Source organism: Xiphias gladius, chromosome 3, assembly GCF_016859285.1.
Source record: "Xiphias gladius isolate SHS-SW01 ecotype Sanya breed wild chromosome 3, ASM1685928v1, whole genome shotgun sequence".
Taxonomy (NCBI): domain Eukaryota; kingdom Metazoa; phylum Chordata; class Actinopteri; order Istiophoriformes; family Xiphiidae; genus Xiphias; species Xiphias gladius.
Window position 1 is genome coordinate 9,447,623 of NC_053402.1, and position 7,833 is coordinate 9,455,455.

At 39.6% G+C, this 7,833-nt stretch overlaps 1 protein-coding gene across 1 annotated transcript in view; it reads right to left on the reverse strand.

Annotated features, from left to right (window-relative positions):
• Window positions 1-6,151, reverse strand: part of arhgdig (Rho GDP dissociation inhibitor (GDI) gamma) — a 34,276-nt gene extending 28,125 nt beyond the window's left edge. Inside the window, exons 1-2 of the mRNA XM_040154540.1 lie at window positions 6,044-6,151; window positions 5,249-5,402 (exon numbers count right to left, since the gene is read on the reverse strand). The gene's annotated coding sequence lies outside the window, so the exon portion shown is untranslated. The remainder of the gene's footprint in view (window positions 1-5,248; window positions 5,403-6,043) is intronic.
• Between the last annotated feature and the right edge of the window lie 1,682 nt (window positions 6,152-7,833).

A 7,833-nucleotide genomic window follows, 5' to 3' on the forward strand; every position in this document is an offset into this window, starting at 1 on the left:
AACAAAGTCATCAAGATGTGATTGAAGTGTAGACTTACAACTTCAATTCAAGGGGTTTAACAAAAGTATTGCATTAACCATTTAGGAATTACAGCCATTTTTATACGTAGTCCCTCATTTTCAGGGGCTTAAAAGTGAATGGATAAACCAACATAATTATAAATATAAGGATTATTTTTAATACTTGGATGAAAATCCTTTGCGGTCAATGACTGCCTGAAGTCTGGAACCCACGGGTGTCACCAAATGCTGAGTTTCCTCCCTTGAGATGCTTTGCCAGGCCTTTGGTGCAGCCGCCTTCAGTCGCTGCTTGTTTGTCGGTCTTTCTGCCCTCAGTTTTGTCTTCAGTAAGTGAAAAGCCTGCTTAATTGGGTTGAAGTCAGGTAACTGACTTGGCCATTAAATAATATTCCATTTCTTTGCCTTGAGAAGCTCTTGGGTTGCTTTCGCAGTATGTTTTGGGTCATTATCCATCTGTACTGTGAAGCACCGTCCTATCAGTTTTGCAGCATTTAGCTGAATCTGAGCAGATAGTAGAGCCCTTTACACTTCAGAATTCATCCTGATACTTCTATCAGCAGTCATATCATCAGTAAACATCAGTGACCCAGTTCCATGTGCAGCAATACATGCCCATGCCATAACACTCCCTCCACCACATTGATGATGTGGTTTGCTTTGGATCATGAGCCGTTCCTTTCCTTCTCCATACTCTTTTCTTCTCCTCATTCTGGTTCAAGTCAATCTTGGTTTCATATGTCCAAAGAATCTTGTTCCAGGCATCTCTTGATTTTATACTTTGACAATAATACATCTACTTCCACCAGAGTGTTCTAGAGCTGGCTGGATGTTGTGAAGGGTTTTTCTTCACCAACGAAAGAATTCTGTGATCATCCACTTTAGTTTTCTTCCGTGGCCTTCCAGGCCTTTTGGTGTTACAGAGCTCACATTTTCTTCTTTTTAAGATTGTAACAAATTTTTGAGTTGGCCACTCTCAAAGTTTGTGCCATCTGTCTGATGGATTTTTTTTTTTTCAGCCTAATGATGGCCTCGCTCATTTGCATCCAAACCTCTGTTCCCACAAACAAAATTCAAATTCAGCACTTGGAATCAACTCCAGACCCTTTATCTACTTAATCTGTCATAAAATAAATGACAAATTATGAGGGAACAGGCCACACCTGGCCATGCAACTGATTATTAGTCAATTGTCCAATTACTTTTTAACCTCTGAAAAAGAGGGACTATGAAAAAAAATAGCTGTAATAGCTCCTAATTGTAAATGCCATGTTTTTGTTAAAACCCTTGAATTAAAGCTGAAAGTCTAAACTTCAATCACATCTTAATGGCTTGGTTTCAAATCCATTGTGGTGGTGTACAGAGGCAAAATTACAAAAACTGTGTCACTAAGGAAAGATTCAGGTTTGAAAACCACCCTTTTGATAGTTTTGGATAAGAATGGAAGTAATGAAACCGGTCAATAGTTCTCAACTTGAGTCAGGTCGAGTGAAGGCTTTTTGAACAGAGGTGTTACCCGGGTCTGTTTGAATATGGATGGAAATGTTCCCAAAGCCGGTGAAGCATTTATCACATGTGTGATAGCGAGCACAACAGTGTCAGATGTGGCTTGGAGGAGGTTGATGGGAATGGGGTCCAGCGCACATGTAGCAAGGACGGCTACCAGTCAGGAGTTCTGATACTTTGCTCTGGTGAGAGGGATGAATGAGATAAGTATTGCACCATTGACCTGGGGAGACAGAGAGGGACATGTAGGACTGCTAAATGTTTGGCTTGCTGGTGTGCTGCCCTCAGTGAGAGGGGTGACTGTGGAGAGTGATGTGCCATTAACTGGGGGAGACTGGTTTTCTCTGAGTGGTTCGGAAAACTGGCATCATGTCAAGCATCTATTGGGTGTATTTTACTTAGAAACATAACATTTTTTTTAATTTAAGGGATTTAATTTGCACACTTCCGTTAAGTGCGGTTGAGAAACACAAACTGCAAACATTTTTGCACAAACTGGGACATTCCCAGTTGCCGTATCTTATTTTGTAATAATCTAAATTTGCTGAAACACTGAACATTGAACAACATGCGTATTTTAAAGCTGAATGTTTAAAGACAGAACTCAAGTGGGGTTCTAAAATATAAAGCGAAGAATAGCCTCCACAGAAACAAACTGAATCTATTTGTCAGCCCAAATAATAAATGAAACCTGAATAGAAATATCAGCCAAAACCACTTCAGACTCAGTCACTGATATTAAGCACAGCTAGAGCTCGGTATATGAATTCCTTGCATAGCCAGTGAGGTTTGTGCCTCCAGGAGTGATGCAGAGAGGACATGAGTTAAGAAGAGTTGAGATGAAAATCACACCTATGGTTTTGCATGTTTTAGCCTATCAACTACAAATCCTGTGTACTATACATTACTACTGACCTTTCCCAAAGACTATCTGGAGTTTTTTCACACTTGAGATAGGCACATTATCACTGCAAATATTCAGTCACATTTATTTCAAGGTCAAGTGATCTTGCCAAAGCATGCAAACCATCTGCATTGCGTCAGGATACCTGCACCCCATCATACTTCCTTGCGAGTCTAGTTATTTATGTTTTTGTCATTTGGTAATGCAACAACAATCCACACTTTGCAATCCAAAATATTGAAGTCAAGAGCAGCCTCTCTAGTTTTAGAGGTAAAAAAAAAAAAAAAAAAAGAATTGAAGAAAAAAGCATGTTTCACAATAATTTATGTAACAAAAGTACAAGTTAATTGGTTCTCAGTGTAAGTTCACATGGTGCTGAGGTGGTACACTCTATAAAAGAAATCCCTTCAAACTGGCAAAAATCTTAAGCTTTGTTGCACAAATCCATCATCTTAAAACGGTTAACGACAGTAAAAACTGATTTAACATCATTGCCTTGCCCTACCAATCACCCCTGTCAGTGTTAGCAGTGGGTCTTTCTCTTGTCTGTCCTAAAGCAAGCAGTGCTATAAACCCATTATATTCATATTGCTTTATGGAAATATAAATCAGCAGCAGCAGTGGTCCCCGGTGGGGTGAGTGGCATCTATAAAATGTGTGCTTGAACAAGGCAGCCACGAATGGTGCCATAAAGAGTGTCTCAGTATAAGGAGCCCCCAGGGTTTAGCCATGCATAGCCCCATTTTTTCCACAAAAAGGAAAAACCTGATAAAATGCTCAGCAGGGACAGGCCAAGGACCTGCTGTGCTGAGGTATTATCTTCATAACATGATGACAATAGCTCAACCCTCAACTGAACCAGTCCATCACCCATGGAGCTAACACTTTGAAAATGAAAATGTCCATACAATAACAATAATTTGCATTTAACACAACTAAGTGTAAATACATGCAGGCCAACATTAAAGCATTATTTACATTCTTGCTGAGGGTACGGTGAGAAGATTGATACCACTCTTATTTTTGCTCTAAGCTAAAGCGAGCAACTGGTTAGCTTAGCTTAAATAGTGGATGTGCGGGCGAAACAGCACATCTACAGTTCACTAATTAACATGTTATTTGTCACTTGTTTCATTCCTACAGGTTTCCCGGGTGCTAGGAAAGCAAATAATTCTAGTTATCTCTCTCGCTGTTTCCAAAATCAAAAGAAAAGCTCTCCTGTCATCTCTATAGGGCGTATGGGTCCTGTTGATGACCGGGGAAAAACAACTATCATACAGTACCACACCTCATATTAACTTCATGCACTGATATGACATGGATTTGCAAATGTAATCTGCAATTGATTTGGCAAATTATTCTATTAAGCTGCTGGGACATGAGCTGCGGTAATTACTTTCTCTCTCTTAAACACACACACACACACACACACACACGCACACACACACACACGCACACACGCACATACAGATATAGTATGTAAGCTATACACACGGGGTGCATGCAGTGTCTAAATGGTTTTTCCGACAGCTTACTGAGTGGCGAGCATTTATGGCTCCTTAGTGTGGAAAGAATATCCCGACTCACGTGGAGGCCCATTCATCCATAACCGCCTGATTTAGTCAGACTGAGAGTGACTGAATAACCCAGACGCTAATTCTCTGAGGGGATGAATAATAATTTGATGTGGTAAAGGTAGTCACCGGGCAACAATGAATGAATAAACACGAAGGTGTTTTTCAAGTGATGAATAAAATCAGGGGTGGTAATCACGTTTGTTAGGGGATGAAGGAGTGACTGAGACACTATTTTTGTCAGGAGAAGAGAAGAGAATATTATGCAAAAGTATTTGACTCAATTTATCAAAGGGAGGGAGGGTAGCATTAGAGTGTGCAACATATCACGATAAAGTACATAGTGCACTGGAACTACACACAGTGATTCACACCTAATACGAACGCAGCATTATTTTATTGCTATGTACTTTATCTTTAGTGCCAATTAGCAAATGTTAGCCTGCTAACATATTGAACTAACATGGTGCAGGGCTGCAACCAATGATTATTGGCAGTACTGTTTAATATGTTTATTATTATGATTATCATTTTGATTAACTTTGAGCCCTTTAGTCCACTTAGTGCCATAAAATAATCATCACAGCATCCAAAATCTCAAGGTCTTCAAATTGCTTGTTTGGTCAAAAAAGAAAAAAAAGAAAAAAAAAGTCCAAATATATCCAATATAAATCAGATAAAAGCAGCACATTCTCATATCTGAGATCTTGGAACTAGCAAATGTTCCGCATTTTTTGCTTAATAAATGATCTGTCTATCGTCCATTAATGGATTAATCAACTAATTACTTCAGCATTGGTAACAATGCATGTAAAGGCTCATATACTCTGCACAAGTCAAAAACAACTTCCATTGCTTTACAAACTAATATTTTTCTAGATGGTACGCCAATAATCCGTGATAGCAGTTAATAGAAGGAAAACTTAAACTATCGTATCCTGGATGAAAACTGCTACAAAGAAAAATAAATGGCCAGTGTTTTCTTTTATTTTGATGAAGCAGATGCTCGAGTGGTATTTTAAAGTAATAACACTGTTTCAGAATATTTTTTGCTGGTTAGCCTCTTTGCAAAAACAAACAAACAAAATAAACAAACAAAGAAAAAAAAACACTAATAAGATGTAAGCTCCGAACTAACTGATATCCTCATCTTTTATACTACAAAATTAGCCATGACTCTAAAAATGGATCACAGTATATTCTATTTCTTCTTTCTCAATCTATTCATATTTAAAATTTATGTTACCTTTCCAGATGAGTTTGGGAACTCTTCACAGAGGTTGTGCTGGAATCAGAAAGTCTCGTTTTTCACAACCGACAGGCGACGTTTATCCCCTGATGCTTGACAGCGGGCCCTCCCCTCCCTGGCCTCAGATCACACTTCCAGTTTGTCTTCTTTGCTGCAAAACAAGGAACATTTGCATTTTGGTTCATTTTGTTCATACTACCCAATTACAAGCAAAGCAGGTCTTTCAGACAAAAGTCACAGAGACTCCCACCTCTGTTTACTGGACCAACTCGACTAAATGGAACCAGTAGTGATCACCTATCACAGATTAGAGATTCTTGCAATCAGACGATGTTGATACTAATATTTAGCCATCCCTCATTAACATAAATGGGCTGGACAAAATATTAAAAACAGCATCACAAAAATGATCAAAAAATTGAATCAACAACAACCTGTTGAAAACAGTTTCAACAAAAGCTAAACATCTAAAACAGGATTTTTGCAGGACTGTTGCATTAGACTGCATTTATTGTAGCTATGTAGGTGTATGTAAAAAAAATCACAGCTGAGCATACATACACACATATAGTATACTGCAGGTACACATGCACACGTTAGTCAGTTAAAAGTAAGTTATAAGAGAGGATTTTTGATAAAAGTGGGTGATTTAAAAGAAGAAACGGCTTTTGAAAGCCTTTGCTCGCCAGGCAGGTCATTCCAGAGTTGAAATGCCCAAACAGCAAAAGCTTTGTTCAGGTTCCTGCCCAAGGACCTCCGACTGTGCAGGCTGATAATGGGAGACTGACTCACAGATATAATCTGGATCCAGGTCACGAAGTGCAGTAAAAGTAATGAGTTTCTCTTTTCTTGGTTGACGCATCCTGGACAATTTGGAATCAGTGAATTTCTGATTCATGCCGCCGCACCTTTTCCCAAAGCCGACATTTTGACTTATCATAGCAGGGAAAACACAGGTGTAATTAATAACAGGAATGAGGGCTCACTTCCATTAAGTTACCCAGGAAGACCTACCGGCGAGCCAACAATACCAGGACCCTGAAACTGGGAAACCTATGGACTGCGTTCATTACTAGTGTTATTAGTCACACCTGTGCTTTCCCAGCTACGACATGTTAAAATGTTCGCTGTGAAAACGGTCGGCTAAGTGTTAAGGTGCAGCAAATCACTGAGCTCACAGCGGAATCCCCATAGACGCAGAAACAGTGTCTACTGATTTGAATCCATCATTTGAAAGTTAAGACACTGTGATGATGGCCGGACCCACGGGACTCATCGGCAGACTAAAAGCATCTGTTGATGTCATGTCCACTCTCCCATTTCCTCTTTAATTGTACATATATACTTTCTTTTACTTTAATTTCACATACATTATTTTGTAGATGTAGCATACTAAGTTACTTTTGTATTTCATCGCTACTTTCACTGGTAGATACAACACTTTTGCTTGTGTATATTGAAGTTTGTTGGGTTTTTTTTCCTTCGAGGAAGTGTTTTTGTTATTTGGCCACTGACATGTAAAATAATAGAAACACCTGTCAGTACAATTCAACACAGTTCAACTGAATCATAACCTCACGGCATCCTGGCAGACTGCAGGAGTCATCTTGCTTCGTAACAGACAGCCCTGTGCTGTTTCTATACCTGGACGTTGGTGTCCATTACCCAGCGTTTTAGCAGTAGGTTGTGAACAAATGTCAAGCTGCCTTAAAGGCTCAGCAGCGGTCAGACTGCCTCTTGTTCCTTATTTTCTCGATTGATTGATTACGATACTTTAGGCTGTCTACTAATACTGAAAAGTAATTTCTCTTTGTATAGATTTTTGTGTTCCGGTGTCCTTAGTCCATTTTGAAACAATAGCTACTACAACTGGGCTGCAGATTTAGATCATCATGCGTTACCCTTCGAAGGATGTGAACGTGAAGAAGAATGGCCAAGGTGTGTGGCTTAGTGTTGGCGAAATGAAGAGTGGATGTGTGATGATGCTGATGTGTTGAGAACGCGGTGGACGGTTGAGGAGTTACTCAGGACTGTTTCTGTCCATTTCAGTGTCCCAGGCTACAAATTCACTGGTGGTACATAAGCTACAATGACTGAACACACTGAAGTGCCACCATTAAAATTTAACAACAGTTATGTTAAAATGAAATTATCACAGCCGCTGATGAGTGAAAACTGCATTGTCCCGGAATACTAACATCTGACTCTGAGGATGGACGTCCTCGTCTGTAGCAGCATTTGTTGGGCACCTGAACCAAACAAGAGTAGAGTCTACAGCCATGACAGAGAGTCTGTGAGGCTGTGCTAGGCACAACATTGTTATGAGCTAAATCCCAGCGTCATTGTTTACCACGTTCACCATCTTAATTTAGCAATTGATGCTAACATTTCCTGACAGCACAGCTGAGGTGAATAGGAATGTTATCAGTTTTGTCGGTATATTGCTATAAACCGAAGTACTGGACAAGTTAAAAATTGACATGATGATGGCTTTATACAGAAAGTAAAGGGATCACCAACAAAGTATATGTACTTTCCCTTTTTTTTTGGGCATGCCTGTGTCGAATACTGACACCTCTCAG